General features: G+C 36.5%; 1 protein-coding gene across 1 annotated transcript in view; it reads left to right on the forward strand.

The window, feature by feature from the left end:
* LOC124622686 (myogenesis-regulating glycosidase-like) overlaps positions 1-18,264 on the forward strand; it is a 79,566-nt gene that overhangs the window by 43,665 nt on the left and 17,637 nt on the right. The window lies entirely within an intron of this gene.

The following is an 18,264-nucleotide window of genomic DNA, read 5'->3' on the forward strand; positions in this document are numbered from 1 at the left end:
CTCGCCAATGTCGCAGTATCATATGTTTAGTTACATCCTTTCTCTTAGAACCTGTAATCTAAATTGTTTATTATTATTCTTACTGTGCACTGCAACATATTTTATCGCTTTATGCTACAGTCAACAACCACCCAACTTATCGCTCTCCTACAGCAATCTCTGAACCTGGTTTCATCACAATGAGTAAAATAATAGTAATCCACATAGAATCGTTACAGTGGGAATTTTTTCAAACCATATCTTAACTGAAAACTAAAATAGTTAGAACTCTGAGGCCCAGTGCAGTCTAGCACTCCATCTTTATTCTGACTACACACACGTTTTCAAGGGAAATATCACACTGGCTCCCTCAAACGGATTCTTCCATAAACTATACGCGTATTATATGTATATCAGATGTTATTGTATTATTGTAATCTTTCTGTCTTTTTTCATGTTTGAATTGTCAACAATCGGTATTGGAGAATACTGATAATAAGTATATCAAATAGATGCAGATTATAAATATGAATAGAGGCTCAATAGTGACAAATAAGTTTTACTGGATAAACAAGGAAAATTTCTGACAGACCTCAACATATAAAAACGAGGTAAGAACGACATCGTCTATTACAACAGCTTATGTGTAGAGTGGCTTCAATTGCAGTCAGTAATTATTCAATAGACTTGCTTATCACAGCAGAGTTAGTAATTTCGCAATCTAACAATACGAGTTAATCTTCCATACAAGTTGTCTGAATTCACTGTGGCGAAGTGCTGTTTCAGTTTAGTCAAGTTCTACAGCAATAACATTCGTGCTCAATAAAATTACGTACTTGAATGTTGAGTTCAACTGAATTACGAGGCAATTCAGTCATATTGTATTACTATAGTAAATATGGGAAAATGAGCCAGCAACACAACACAATAACAAATGTTTTTGCGAGGATCGATTGGATTATATAGTTGTAGGTGACATGAACACTTCAGAATCAGAAATTCATTTGCGAATGTAGTGCAAAGTTCTTAATCCTGCATCAAATCCTGTAACTAATGCTATGGCTAAGCCAACCACTGGTCAAGTACAAGATACGTATACCGGACTACTTCAGAGTTAATAGAGAACGTAAGAAATCAAATGCCAAAACAGTCAAATCAAACGTCATCTCAATTATCATATCAAGTATCCACCTCACACAATGAAATGTTTACTAAAAACAGAATGGCCATTTGCGTAATGAAATGACTACTAAGAGCTGGATGTCAACTACATTTGATGTTTTTTTTTTTTTTTCTTTCGTCGCTTGAAATTTCTGCAAACCGCGATGAGTACAGTGGCGAAATTTGTTCTCAAATAAACTGTTATGCAAAAGTTAACATTACAGTGTAATATCCTCACAAGTGATGTATCAAATTTGTGATTACAACATGCTAACATAAATTCGGCAGTCACTGCCCTAATGTCTGACGAGTAGACACCTATTGCAGTATGATACACACATAAGACATCAAATTAGATTTACAGCCAACCCCTTTTAGTGCAGCCTTCAGACACTGAACTTTGAATCCAGTGCGATATTGCGTAAAAGGTTATCGAGTGCAAAGTGGAACCACCAGAGAATACATTAAATGTGATTATACCAGAACCACATGTTCAAGTTACAATACAGATACATAATGTATACCAACAACAATCTGAAGTAAAACAGGCAGTACCAGATGTGTCCCTCTTTTTCTCACAGATTGTAAAAATGTTTATTCTGCACTACACAATGAAATTCTTACCATAAAATACATCTTTCACCCAAGTACCTAACATCTGTGTGATGATGACCCAATTCGGGTGCATACAAACAGCATGAACTAAAACATAAGTAGCAACAGTAATAGCAGCACGAAACATTTCTATCAGCAGCACATGAAATTGCATACTAAAGAAGAATAATGTCATTTCTGCAACACAGCCGATAACGCAACCTCTACTTTATTTCTGGCACGTAGAATGTAGCCCATCAAATCTCATTTAATGGAACAGAGAGAGTGACAAAAACCAGACGAGTTATTCTCATACGTAGCTCAGACAATATCATGGCTATGACACACGCTCTACTCTGACATAAACAGAATCGATCTTTACGAGATTTTTCATTAAACTGTTCTGTTAATAAGAACAAACGAGGGAGGCACGTCACGAAGTATTGCAAATACTAAATTAGGTGGGATCACTGACGATAAACTGGAGGGGCAACAAGGAGAATCCAGTAAATATGCTACTTTGTAACGATGATACCGATACCAGGGGAGAATTAATCACAAATCATTCAGAATGCAGTAATGAAACTAAATAGATTGCACATACATGCAGTGGTAGAAGGTATACCAACTGATGCTCCAGTTGCTACAGGTTCTATGGTAAGTGTTACGTCAACTAGTTTGTACGCTAAAATACACGGGGTTGCAAAGGTACCTGTATATGCTGCCTAGAACTGTAGATTGGGTTAAATAGCGGAATCTCAGAATTCAGGCGTACGAAGGAGAAAGTGGAGTGATAAAACATCCATTGTTAATCATAAACGGACTGACAGTCGAATGTATTTTTGGCCTCGTCATTTTATGACACAAGAACGCACTGATAAGACTTCTCTACAGGTTAATGCTATCTGAATGTCAATACCCTAAGAATCATAATAGATCTGGTAAAGACATAAGTAGACTATTGTAAGTACTGCAAATGGCTGAAGGTAAAGTTAATTAAAATCTAAGAAGTACCCACCTGTAGCACATCTATACATAGTGATCAAGTTGAAGATACTGACGACAAATAATTATCAAAGTAATTGAGTGTACAACAACTCGTCACAACGAACGGAATTGCAAAATACATTATTAAAGTACGTATAGGTATTTAGTAAAAACAACATGGTATCATAAACATCAGTACCATATGGAAGTCTGCCTCCAAGATATTTATTGCAACAATGCCTATTCCATCTCATGGTCTAAGAAAACACTGATTAGTAGATAAATAAAACAGGTGCTCGAGTGTCATAAAATAGCTATCTATGTCACCCAAATGAAATCCGCTAAACAGCTGACGCAGTGCCAAAACCTGGCGGCAATGTCCGTTTACCATACTGTATTAATGGTCAATCAACTATGTATAATGAATTTACTAGTGGCTGGCCTCCTCTTAAAATTATCTGTAACGTCCACTTAGCTTTGGATGTAAGGGCAGTTAACAGGGTGATACAAAAAAGAGATTTTGATCCGTCAGGATATGAAGAATTTCACAAGGATTTAATCATATTTTTGTACATGAAATATTTATCTTATGTGTACTTATTGAAGATGATGTGTAACTGGTTAACCTTACTATCTACGGGAGCCATGGACCAGATAGAAAAAAATACCTTAACGATAAAGCTACTACTAAGTCAAGGAGACTAACATTTAGGTACTCTAAAGGCGAATAGACCTAAGGACAAGTGTTCAGATGAGCATAGTTGCCACATTTCTGAATATTAAGCCAGAGTAGGAATAATTACCTAGGCACACTGTTGCCTCAACAGTTTGGATACTTACAAAATTATGTGTATATATGTAAATACCAGTTAGAAGGATTATCAATTATAATATCACTATTTTTGACTCAACAAAGAGAGGAGGTGCTAATTTATATATGCAAAATATTATAGGTGCTACTCGTAATATCAAAGTTATGCAGTTATTAGGATAAGACAGTAAGCAAGTTCTGAATGAGTACTACGTTGGTCATGCACTAACTACTAGTAGTTATGTGGTACAACTGTTTATTGCACACGGTAAACGCTAAGCGGACTAACTTTGAGACGCTGGGCAAACTGAACAAGCCGGCCGAAGTGGCCGTGCGGTTAAAGGCGCTGCAGTCTGGAACCACGAGACTGCTACGGTCGCAGGTTCGAATCCTGCCTCGGGCATGGATGTTTGTGATGTCCTCAGGTTAGTTAGGTTTAACTAGTTCTAAGTTCTAGGGGACTAATGACCTCAGCAGTTGAGTCCCATAGTGCTCAGAACCATTTGAACCAAACTGAACACAGGTTTCCTGCCTAGTGTTCCAGCCGATGATCTTCAGTCAAGAGTCTGGATACCAGGATAGTTAATAACACAGCCGAATGACATCTCCTGTACCATTCCTTTTGCTCCAGCACTCCTGGTCATCATCTGCAGCATCATATGTCCAATCTTAAAATCCAACGCTTCACAAACTAGAACACTTATCGTCCGTATCACGAGAGAATATTAATCAGGTACACAGCGTAGCCACATTGTGTTAGGTCGCTGTGACTTTAGATACTAAAAGCTATCTCCCTTCACTATCTGAATAATTTCTTTTATTTCATCATACATTTCTTCAATTTCTTCGTCATCTGCAGAGCTTGTTGGCATATAAAGTTGTACTACTGTAGTAGCGTGGGCTTCGTGTCTATCTTGGCCACAAAAATGCGTTCACTATGCTCTTTGTAGTAGCTTACCCGCGCTCCTATTTAGTTAACAAATTAAAAATTTTACGAAACTAGTTCTTTGCTTCTCTTGATGTTTTGGAAAACTACTGCAGATACACATCTGGGACACGTTTTATTAGAATCATCAGATCAATAACAACAAAGTATATGGAACTCGTGTAACACATATTTCATCTGTATGTCCAGTGATTTTCGTTTATGTTTTCACTCAACACAACGTATAGGAAGTCGTATGTCTTGAACTATGTGTTGTATAATGATGTAGTAAACGAGAAACTTCTTTCCTTTCGTCATTTTGTGGAACCTGTCAGCGAGAAAAAAGTTTCATAAAAGTTTCAAATTATGTATAAAGTTTGTTGCTAGTCACTAAGTACTCTCATTCTCAAATTATGTGTTAACGAAGTTGATTCAAATGGCTCTGAGCACTATGGGACTTAACATCTGAGGTCATCAGTCCCCTAGAACTTAGAACAACTTAAACCTTACTAACCTAAGGACATCACACACATCCATGCCCGAGGCAGGATTCGAACCTGCGACCGTAGCGGTCGCGCGGTTCCAGATTGTAGCGGCTAGAACCGCTCGGCCACTCTGGCCGGCGTTAATGAAGTATAGTTATCCGCGTGTCATGGGCTAAACTGCTTTGTTGCACTGACCCTCACCCTCTTGATTGGCAGGTGTTTCTTACACCCACAGCGATACTTTGCACATAGTAAGTACCAAGTTTGCTGGATATCAGTCAAGTGGTTTTGGAGATGGCTCTCTCTGTCCATCTACTTCTAACCCTCCCTCTATTTATCTCCACCCACCCATCTCTCTGAGCATCTGCTCCTTCACCCTCTGTCCACTCCTCCTACCATCCTCCCCTCAACCATGTGCTCCTTCACCGCCTTTCCATCTCTTCCTCCCCTCCTCTCTATAACCATCTGTTCCTTCACCCTCTGTCCATCTACTCCTCCCCTCCCCCCTTCAACCATCTGCTCCATTGCCCTCTGTCCATCTACTCTCCCCCCCCCCTTCTCTAAGTCAATCTGTACGTGTACAACCACGTCTAGAGCTATATTTACATCTACATCTATACTCTACAGTCCAACAGTATTGTGCATGGTGCAGGGTACCCTGTACCACTATTAGTCATTCCCTTTCCTGTTCCACTCGTAAACACATCGCGGGAAAAGCGAATGTCTATACAAGCCCATAAAAGCTCTCATTTCAATTATCTTTGTTCTCCTTACGCTAAATGTGTGTTAGCTGCAGTAGAATCGTTCTGCGATCAGCTTCAAATGACAGTTCTCTAAGTTTTTTGAATAGTCTTTCTCTCAAAGAAAATGTCTCTATCCCTCCTGGGATTCAACTTTTAGTTGCCAAAGCATTTTCATAATATTGCGTTTTCCTCGATTCTACCAGTAACAAATCTAGCAGACCGCCTCTGAATTGCTTCGATGTCTTCTTTTATCCAATGTGGTGGGATCCCAAACACTTGAACAGTACTCAAGAATGGTTGCACTAATGTTATGCACGCTCTCTAGGCCTCAGATGAATGATACACTCCTAAGATGCTTTCAATAAATAGAAGTCTACCATTCATCTTGCCTACTACCGACATCATGTACTCGTTATATTCCTGATCGCCTTGAAACGTTACGAACAGATATTTAATCGTCGTGACTTTGTCAAGCAACACCCTAATAATTCTGTATTCGGCCATTAAATAATTGTTTCTCCTATTCATCTGCAGTAACTTCCATTTTTCTACATTTTTCTACATTCATCATGTTAACTGGAAATTACAAACAGTAGTATTTAACATGGCTACAGTGCAAGACTCAGATCTGAGGTGGAATAAATGAAAGGCTCCACTTGTACAAAACCCACCTGAGAAAATTTTTCAGCATTACAAAACTCAAAACAATGTTTTATTCTACACAAGTAATCTTTCTGACGACAACTGTTGTGGTTGCATTGCAGATGAAAGTAGAAAAAAATTAGTTTGAGGTTCTCATATGTTTGTAGTCATTATGGTGCCACAAAATGTTAAAGGAAACTGAATTTATACTGCCACTTTCCAGATAAGCTGGGTTATGTTGAACAGTTGTTAAAAACTTGTCTACTGCATCAAAAAGCAAAGCCTACTAGCGGAACAACAGTCTATCTTACCACCACAGTCACTACGATTTGTGCCTCCTGATGTCAGCGGACCAATGCTCTCCAGACGAGGAAGTGTTAAGTAGTTACTAGCTCTGTATGACCTTTTCTCAAAATATGTCAAACTATATGCTACAAATCGATTGCAGCGTCTGTTATTATTAAGTAGTAAAATCCCCAAACACAAAGTTGGTAACCCTGCTACGCTCCGCGAGGACAATCCATTGAATTTCCGTGTAAGAAATGAAAGATTTTCTACAAGACAGTAGTATTATGCGCATTTTGATATCCCGATATCACCTGGTTAAACACATCTTCAAAGATTTCAGTCGCCTTATCAGAACTGAGGCTAGTACACATCACGCAAGATGGATATAAGTTATTGCACCATTTTAAAACATTGAAAATAGTTTGCCTGTTTCACAGTACCATACACATCTACAGAACTACTCAATAACCATAGAGGAAACGAAAGAATGGATAAACCCATCACGAAGATCGCCTAAAGAAGAACCCACTCTGGAAGAAACGATAAGAAACACACTTGTTGCGCTCACTGATCACACCAGAATTTAAAAAAAAACATGTACGACAAAAGGTTAAGTCATGTTCAAAAATATTTAGTTGGAGAAACAGCATTACTTATATCTCCTACGAAATTGTCCGATTTACATAAAAGGAATAGCAAATGCCTATTACTCGATACAGCATCCTATCGAATAGTCGACATACCACACTCAGTTAGTTACATTTTGACACTTCTTAAGTCTGGTAAAATTAAAGAACTTTATTGTCACCAGAATCTGAAACGATGTCTACATGTGTACCTGAAATGACCTTATAGTCTCATTTGAGGAAACATTAGATGTATTAACGTCTTTTACAAGTGACATGTGTAAAAACTGCAGTAAACTAAGATGAAACCTAAGTATTATATTGTAAATTTTGTATTAAACAAATATGTATAAGAAAAGTGCTAACGAATAGATCACTGCTTGAATTAGTTCTGCTGTAATATGTGCAGATACTGCTAAGCGTACCGAATACTGCTTTTACTCACTGAAGAAATTATTATGGGAGCAGAGGTCCCTTGAATCATTGCATGAAGCACTATACATGTGAAGAAATTTCTTTACGATTCACCTTATTGTTGGTACAGTGTGCTTAAATGTGGAATCGACAGAAAAACTAAGAAGAAAAGTACAGAGATATCAAATTGGAACATCAATTTATAAAAGGACACGTGTCCTCCTCTGGCAAAGTCAAACAAGTAGTCCTCACTTTCTTAATTGATTACTATTTGTTCATTACTGGACAGTTAATGTGTGCATATATTAGTCTTGGAACTAGTGTGATCTCGAGAAAAGCCCTATCAGTGAAATGTAAATATTTCTGTTAGAATCAGCGTTTGCACTATGTTCTACCAATCTCCACTTGTAATATGAAGTCCTTGAGCCTATTTCAGGAACTGATTCATTAGCTTTAAGCAGATAAGTACTTGTTGATAATGAGAGACAGACGAATATTTCATTATGGGCTTGTATGTATGCTCCTTAGTTTGTGCTCTTCTCTATTTTCGGGTTGCTATACGTATATTTTCGCTCGTACACGTGTCTTGGGTCTCCTGTGTGCAGATTTTACGCTTCGTGGTATAGGGAATGCTTCATAACGTCCACAACTTTACAGGAAATTTACCCATAGTAATGTAACTGTGACAGACACCTCTGATAAATTATCGGTGATCATACAAAGATCATAATGTGTAATTAATGTAAATAGTCGTGAAACAGAGGCTCCATATTCTTTTCTTTTTTTCTCTTCTCTTTTGTTCTTCTCTTTTTGCTATTGTGCTTGTCTCTCCCGGTTAACCTGATTAATGTTACGCAATTAATTCCGCGGATTCGATGAAACGGTCATAGGAGATCTTTCTTTGGCTGTCACTTAAATATATACAATTGGAACTGTTATTAGGAATCAGAATTTCAAGTGTGTGCATCTGAATACCACGCATTTCATGTTGAGCATTATTTGTTTTAAATATCGGGCTTTACAGAGTGGTGTAAGCTGACTTTTATTACTTTAACATATACTGTTAGAAGTTTAACCACATTTCATTGATAAACCTGTCCTTCCTTTACAGATTCACGATTATGTTTGTTTTCTTAAATACTGAAACATTTTTTTTATTACAGTTTGCGTGTGCAATCTCATTCGCCGTAGTCTTTTGTTTGTGAAATACGATAGAACCTGCAATCATTCTAATATTACAATGTCAGATAATCAGTTTAATACTAATTTTCGCATAGAAACATACTTAAATTCGCGGTCAGTAACAAATTTAAACAAAAGATTTACTCCAGAAGTCAAAACTGGGGCCGTTGCTACTTTCAGAAAAAACTGCATTAACTTTCGTAAAAGTTCTGAATTAAGTTAGGCATTTAATTAAAGGGGCTCAGTTTCTTTTAAAGTTGCCGCCGTTGCTTTACATTTTATTATAAAAATAGCTCACAACCCGAAATCGCCTTTCATAATAATTGCAAGTAAAATAATTAAATCACAGTTAACGGGTGGTGGTGTTAAAATGGCGGCATCAGACAAGGACTGCCAAGGAATAAATAATAAATGAAATTTTATTGCATATGTAACTGCTACAATTTCATGTTTGTAATTATACGTATTTTCTGATCCATAGATGAAACATATAACTAATGTCTGCAATTAAGAAACACAGAGAGCGAACCAAGAAAAGCAAAAGAAAAGCAATAACGCGATAAGGAATCGCAACTGTAAGGTAAGGAAAAACAGCTCAAGGCCAAATCTTGTACTTCATGTTGGAAAACAAATGGGCCTGAGCTCCTTTCCCGTGTGAATTGATAAATCGATTTCGTGTGACTTTTAGATATTGGTGGAATTTATTAGTGGATTCGCGTCATGGCTACGCGTGATTAGATTATTTAGATTTGTTGGTAATTATTACATCTGAAACTGATTTTCGGATGTAGGATATGTGTTTGTAAATAGTTTATTTTTTGTGTTTACGATTTTGGTTTTTATAACTCACAGATATGGGGAAAATAAGAAAAATCCCAACAGTTGAGGACGAGGAGAATGTACACGATTCGGAATTAAATACCGGCGATCTGAAAATTCCGGACGTTGAACCAGAGGCTACAATTTCTGCCGCGAACAATACTGATATGCCGGCAGAATTAGAAACCAAGATTGAGTTACTAGTTCCTGTATCAGGTCCTTCGGCCGATTTGTACAAGGGACTAACAGATCTTATACGGCACAATTTCAAACAACTTGGCAAATAAGAAATCGCGCAAATGGATGAAAATTCATAAAACTTGCGAAAAAACAAGCCGCGCAACTGAATGAAAATTTCGTATACCTTGCAGACCGTACAAATTAGTTCGTGTATTCAGGACAAAATGAACGAAAATTTTAAGCAATTTTCAAATCAGCAGAAGGAACAAATAAGCAGCGAAATTCAACACCAGATAAAACTTTATTTCGAACGCTTAGAGGAAAAGTTAACTGCAGAATTTCGGCGGCTAGCCGAAAAGCAGTCCGCTGAAATAAGAAAAATAAATTCAACGATACTAACTGTTACTAATAACTTTCCTGAGTTACAACTTGCATGTAAAGACATACCCAAGTCGGTAAGGCACTTGAACTCAGAAATGACCGAGCTAAAATGAACGCAGTCTGAATTGCAGAATACTGTACAACAGATCGCGTTGCAAAGTGACCAGTTGAATGAAGAGTTTGTTACTTGGCTGCATGACAAAGACAAGCAGGTTTCCAATCGCTTAACAGCACAAACTGACAGAATTAATAGTGACTTCGTGAATGGTTCCATCAAAAGGATTCACAGGTTAACGAAACGCTTAGGACTGACTTACACTCCGTAATTCAACATTCTAGTGCTGAAGCGTCTCGGCACAACAAGGTGGACATTGATGTAAAAACAGAATTAGAACAAATTAAAACCATGCTAAAACGAGATATTCCTACGCGTGACATAATCTGCATATGCATTCATCGTTTTACGCGTGTGTTGTGCAGAGAAACACCGTAGAACACTTATGCGAATGAAGGGTATTCTTCGTGTGTCATGCGGGTGGAAAATGCTTTGACAAACATCCTGTTGCAAGGGAGTTTGCTCAAGCACTATCAATTTCAGGCGTACATCCAAGACAAGAAAGGGGGTTAACACCCCGTTGTTTTCATAAAGAATTTCAGAGGGATCCTGCCCAGATCCTGCACAGACACCCAAAGAATACAGTTTGTTGCCTCACATGTACAAGGTGAAGGTGCGAAACATATGAACAATTCAAATGAACATATTTATCAAAATACTGGTCTACAGGCCAGCAAGAGAGATTAAGAAAAGAACTGTACTGGCCTGAAGTTTACAACAGTAAACAACGTATTCTACACAAATACTTTGAGAAATATCAATAAGTATCAATAAGAAAAAATACTGGGATGAGCCCACATCAGTAAAGGAAGTTATTTGAATTTTAAAGGCAAAATTATCTTTAAACTTAAGAGAAAAGCTATTGCATGCTCCAGAAAATGACATTGAGTGATCAATGTATGTTGTTGACTCGATAGATTTGTTACAGAGGATTCAAAGCAGTGTATCCATATCAACAGGCTGGCTAATGGTAAGGACAATAGGAATCACAATGACAGTGGTATCGGCAACCAGAACGGAAACTAAAACAGTAACAGGTTCGGTGATGGTAATGGAAATAACCGAAATACACCACAGCAAGTTTATAACGTAACCACACACAAGAAGGTAACACCTGACAGCACACCAGGAAAAGAAGAAGGTATAGTAATCAGAATAACAACAAAATACAATGAACTGGTGGGTACAAAATCAACCCGTGAGCCTAGCTGAAGTGACTGGAAGTAATCAAGCTTCAAATAGCCTGCCAGTAAACTAATTTCAATCACATCGAGCCCTCGGATAGTGGTCGGGAGTAATTTAGGGGGCAATATGGAAAAACAGATAAATCTGATCCGTTATAATAACGGTGTTGATGTACGTGATGAATTGTTCCCTGGTGAAAATTCCTGCAGAGAGGAAAACAATAAAGTGGTACAGGCTGCATTTCAAGCTAAAGTAGGTAAAATACCTACACAAATAACAGTTGACACCGGTTGAAAGAAATATGTGACGAAGGCACACCTCCCACATTACCAGTCCAGAATTGTAGAATTATTGGTGCGATAGGCACCAGGTCGAAGAACGTTAGTTGGCAGACTCAGTTGCAAATATTGACAGGAAATGGAGCCATATTACTGCACGTTACTGGTGGTTGAGATTTGTCAGTCAGCTGTATATTGGTGTAGCATTTCTGCAAGAGAATGACGCAAAAGTCGATTCCTCGGCAGGCAAATGCTATATCACAGTTGATGGAAAAGATACAAGTCCGGATTTGCTCAAAACAAAAGCTCGCCAAGACTAATTCTGCCAGCGAGCGAAAATCAAGTTTGTGGGTATTGAACCTCCACTGACATTTGGTAATTCAATTGCTCTAGCTGACGTGACCAAGAGTGCTTATATTGACAACAACAAGCGAAATCTCCAGGTAATATTACCAGGTTAGATTTTAGAATCATGTTACTTAACTGAGCAGCACAAAAATGAACTATGCAATCTCTTATATAGATTTCTACAAGTTTTTGCAGAGACACCAGGTTTAATAAAAGGATACGTATATCACACACAAGTTAAGCCATATGAAACGTATTGTCGGATAACCTGTTCGATTCCCTAGACCAAGAGAGAGGCCGTAAACAAAGAAATCAAGGAAACGCTAGAATAGGTAAGGTACAGAGGTACCGAATTAGGCACAGATTAGTACTAAAAGCAATTTTTAAACCCTCTTTGTTGAAACAGAAGAGTAACAAGTGGCAGGTGAAGTACACTGGTCTGTACCAAATTGTGGACATTCCTCATGACGGAAGCTTTTACTAGAGAACATCCTGTCAAATAAAATTAGGGGGTTATAGCCACATAAACATCTCAAGAAATCATTTCATAAATGTAACATTTTTATTGTATATATCTGTGTAAACATTTCTCAATTTTCGTGCACAAAGTAGAGTTACTTGTGAGAAGAAAAGTCGCAAAGCAATTATATGAATATTGTAAAGAGAAGCTGAAACGCATTTAAAGGACACTAAAAAATGACTGCCATAACTCCATTTTACTTCGAAGACAAAATCTGTCTTATAAAGACATCTCACGTAATAAACTGTAAACAGTATTTCAGTTTTCTAAACAGAATTTGTAGGTAGTGTGTTGGTGTTAAGATTATTCATTTATATTTTGGCTCAAAAATATGTGATAAGTTGTAAGTAATTGTGCACTATTCTAGTCAGATGTACATGACCCACGAGTTCAAAATAAAACTTTTGAATAACGGTATATGCACTCTTGTACATAAATATCAAAGACATATTTTCTACTACATAAATACTAAAGGACATATTTTCTATGGTATGATATCCTGTCTCAATGCTTTAGCCAGGAGGCAAAGGGCTGAGGTCATATATCTTGCAATTAAACGACGTGTTTATTTTGTCACTTACTGATGTGCTTGGACACTAGTTTTGCATTTTTGTGTTATTTTTATGTGCGCTTTCTTATCGGTATGGTACAAGATTCGGAATGGCCCTTGAACTGGGTTTCTCCTGGAATAAAGAAATAAACTGTGTGCTATATACCAACGAAACATATAGTGTAAGGCACGGCAGCATAACAGATAAAATAATGCTATTTTGTCGAAAGTCGACATGTTGAGAAACGTGGCTGTTGTACTTAAGCTTTATAATTTATATAAAGAACAGCTACCAGCCACATGTATGGTTAAAAAAGGTTTATTACCTTCAGACCATGACCGGTTTCGGATTTTTCTTTACAAATCCATCTTCAGGTGGCAAATTACAAGCATTCTTAGTTGGACCTAGTTTTGTTTGTGTTATTCGCTTGCTGCATTGGGAAAGGAAAGAAATATTTTTGTTGTCATATCGGTAATGGTATTTTTACGAAAGATTTACTTCTTTTACAAGATCTAATTGCTCATGAGATGGTTTTTATAAACATTAGTAAACTTGCAGGTTAGTGTACTTACGAGCTGTGTAGTTCTGCCTGACAAAATATTCGTGCGTTTATGTTTTCGAACGCAATCTTAATACACTTTTCAATATGCACTATGTGAGTGCTATTCCAGTCAATGGACGCCACTTTCAACTTCATCATCTTAATTACACACGCAGCACACACGAATAACGTTTACAAAACGTGGCCCAGCTTCACATTACAAACGAGGCCAATATTTCCAAAGAGCTTACAGTCATAACGATGTTAACTTATAGATGCTGTATAGTCGATATGGGTACAGTAAAATATCTCTTTGCTATTGTATGAAATTAATCTAAAACGGAATAAATAAAATTACATACAAATAAGATTACAAACATTATATGTAGTACAGAATTACTGTGTGTTACTAATTAGTTGCTACAATAGTAGGAAATAAATTCTAATATATGACATAAAATGCAATACACATGTTTTCACTATGCAATTTTTTTTTCAATGACATATAAGCAATTTTTAGGACCTGTATACTAAATGTTTTTGATGGAATATTAGGCTTAAGTTATTTTAAAAAAGCGAAAGCTTCTTCAAAGTTATTTAGGAAGGGGGTGTTAACTGACTCTGTCTGTTCATTCAAAATGAGATCAGGGAACCTATTTTTATGTGTATGAATCTCAATCTCCTCTAGGAGATTCAATATGAAACCTTTGTCTTCGAGGTGTAATATCTGCAGATTGTTTTCTATATTCTCAACTGTATGATTGTTTTCTGCAAGATGGGTGGCAAAATTATAAACCTTAAGTACAACAGCCACGTTTCCCAACATGTCGACTTTCGACAAAATAGCAATAAGCTTACCTAGCCAGGTAATGAGAATGTTACATGCGTTCAAAAAATGTAAGATTGATGTAATGAAAACAATTAACAACATAAAATTCAACAAAAGATGTCTGTTAGAAAAAGTGACCACAAATTATGTTAAAGTTAAGGTCAATAGTCAAACAAAAGCTGCTAAGCTTGCTCAAGTAAAATGTGAAACTATTTGGATAAAAACAGAATTACAATATAAGAAGAAACATAAGCTGAATAAATCTATGTACAAGCTGCATTTACAATTAGGAAATAGTCTCACACTTCTACAGTTCATATATGTAACACACCATATTAATCATGCTCTTAGCAGAGAACAACAACAAATCTCCTCTAGGCACAAGAAGAAGTTAAAATCCCTCATTCAACTCAAATTAAAGGAACCACTTAACACTGGTGAACAGCAGAAGCACATATTCTATAACAGAGTGGTAAACACAACAGATATTTCTTTCAATCCCAATGAACTTAACCTCTTAGATAAAGGCTTCAGGCATAATATTGCCCCAAGATTAACTAATAAGAACATAAAAGACCTAATAGCAGCTACAAAACGGGCATGTGACACTGCCAAACTTAAGTCTAATGAGATAAATGCGTTGGCATACAAAGCCAACAAACTCATCACTAAACACATGCTTTCATAAAATAATATAGTTAATAATTAACAAAAAATTCTTAAAGATATCAATGATAAACTTACTGCTACTAAAGCCCTCATGGTAAAGGCTGATAAAGGAAATTCAGTTGTTGTGTTGTATGAATCAGAATACATTGAAAAAACTCTCGAATATTTTCCGTCCAATAACTTCACAGAACTAGAATCAGACCCCACAGCAAAATTTCAAGCTAATCTTCGTAAATTACTCAACAGTTTTAAATCCCTTTTAAATAAATATGAAATTCAGGACTGCATTACCATGAATGCAACTGCACCGAAACTTCGGTCACAGCCTAAGATCCACAAAGAAAATTCCCCCATACGTCCTGTTGTGAACTCAAGAAACAGCCCAGCATACTACATAAGCAGAAAACTGAAGGATCTCCTTACCACTTACTACATGTTCGAACATAGTTATACAGTTAAAAACACAGTGGACCTTATAGAACATATCAAAGACATCCACATACCACCAACAGCTAGATTTGCCTCACTAGATATTGTAAACCTATACACTAACATCCCAGTAGATGAAACAATTAACATAATAAAAAGTAACCTTTTAAAACACAAAAAAATCAATCTACCAGAAATATATGAGTTAATAGAGATCCTCACACTCATTTTGTCTAATAATTACTTCACCTTCAATAATAAAGTCTATAAACAAAATGATGGCCTTGCAATGGGTAGCAGTCTTGCTGGATTATTAGCCGATATTTACATTAACCATCTTGGGCAAAAGTTCTTCTCATCCAATAACCAAATGAACAGTAAAATAATTTACTACAAGAGATACATAGATGATACTCTATTACTTTTTGATGGTAACAGCAGCGAAATTAATGCCATAGCTGAAGACCTGAGCAAATTACACAACAACATCAAAATTACAGTTGAGCATGAAATAAATAATAGCATCAATTTTCTTGATCTCAAAATATCAAACATACATAACAAACACCATTTTGGTATCTTTCGAAAACCAACAACCACAGAAGTTACCATCAGTAACACATCCTGCCACCTGAACCAACATAAGATGGCTAATTTCCGGTCAATGCTACATCATATGCATTAAGTCCCCCTCACTCCCACTGAAAAGCACAAAGAAATCAGCATAATCAAATCAATTGCCCAAAATAATGGCTATGATGCTTCAATCATAGACAAACTCTCTCAAAAAACTAAAGTAAAAATTGCTAGCAATAAGTCTTTGCAACAAGCAACAGCCACAATAACTATGAAAGACAAAAAATCAGTAACATATGTAGCCCTACCATATATAGGTCCACTATCATATAAAATTTCCAACTTATTCAAGAAGAAGAATGTCAAAATCAGTTTCTCTACCAATAACAAACTCCAACAAAGAGTCATACTCTCACTCCCACACACTAGCATACCCCACAAAAGATCTGGAATTTATAAACTCAAGTGTAACAACTGTCCTAAATTCTACATTGACCAAACAGGTAGAGCTTTTGAAACAAGATTCAAGGAACACCTTGATGCCCTACGTCTGAAAAACCTAAGCAAATCTGCTTTTGCCACCCATCTTGCAGAAAACAATCATACAGTTGAGAATATAGAAAACAATCTGCAGATATTACACCTCAAAGACAAAGGTTTCATATTGAATCTCCTAGAGGAGATTGAGATTCATACACATAAAAATAGGTTCCCTGATCTCATTTTGAATGAACAGACAGTCAGTTAACACCCCCTTCCTAAATAACTTTGAAGACGCTTTCACTTTTTTAAAATAACTTAAGCCTAATATTCCATCAAAAACATTTAGTATACAGGCCCTAAAAACTGCTTATATGTCATTGAAAAAAAAAATTGCATAATGAAAACATGTGCATTGCATTTTATGTCATATATTAGAATTTATTTCCTATTATTGTAACAACTAATTAGTAACACACAGTAATTCTGTACTACATATAATGTTTGTAATCTTATTTGTATGTAATTTTATTTATTCCGTTTTAGATTAATTTCATACAATAGCAAAGAGATATTTTACTGTACCCATATCGACTATACAGCATCTGTAAGTTAACATCGTTATGACTGTAAGCTCTTTGCAAATATTGTTCTCGTTTGTTATGTGAAGCTGGGCCACGATTTGTAAACGTTATTAGTGTGTGCTGCGTGTGTAAATAAGGTGATGAAGTTGAAAGTGACGTCCATTGACTGGAATAGCACTCACATAGTGCATATTGAAAAGTGTATTAAGCTTGCGTTCGAAAACATGAACGTACGAATATTCTGTCAGGCAGAACTACACAGTTCGTAAGTACACTAACCTGCAAGTTTAACAGTCAAAACAGAGTGATCTCAACAATTAGCGGGCAATTTACAACGTCCCTAAATCTACACGAAATTGACCCAAAGTAATGTAACTATGCCACACATCTATGGATAATACATTGATAGTCATACAAAGATCATAATGTGTAATTAGTATAAATACTAGTGAAACAATGGCAGCTCTCTCTTGCCTTTTTTGTCTTCTCTTTTGTTCCTTTCTTTTTGTCATTGTGCTTGTCTCACTCTGCTATTTTGCTTCATGTTACGCAATTAATTCTGTGGATTAGATGAAATGATCATGGTAGATCTGTCTTGGACTGTTACTTAATTATTTACAACTGACACTGCTCTTAGAAATCAGAATATCAAGTGCCCGCATCCTTAACGCTGAGCGTTTCATGTAGAGGATCTTTGTTTTAAATACTAGGCTGTGTGAAACAGTGAAAGTTGACTTTTATCACTTTAAAACATACTGTTAAAGTTCAACCATATTTCAATTTATAAACCTGTCCTTCCTTTACAGATTCATCATTTTGTATATTTTCTTAAATACGGATGCATTTCTTTTGGTTATTACAGTTTACATGTGCCATTTCATGCGCCGTAGTCTTTTGTTTGTGAAATACGACGAAACCCGCAATCATTTTAATATTACGAAG

Source organism: Schistocerca americana, chromosome 7, assembly GCF_021461395.2.
Source record: "Schistocerca americana isolate TAMUIC-IGC-003095 chromosome 7, iqSchAmer2.1, whole genome shotgun sequence".
NCBI classification, from domain to species: domain Eukaryota; kingdom Metazoa; phylum Arthropoda; class Insecta; order Orthoptera; family Acrididae; genus Schistocerca; species Schistocerca americana.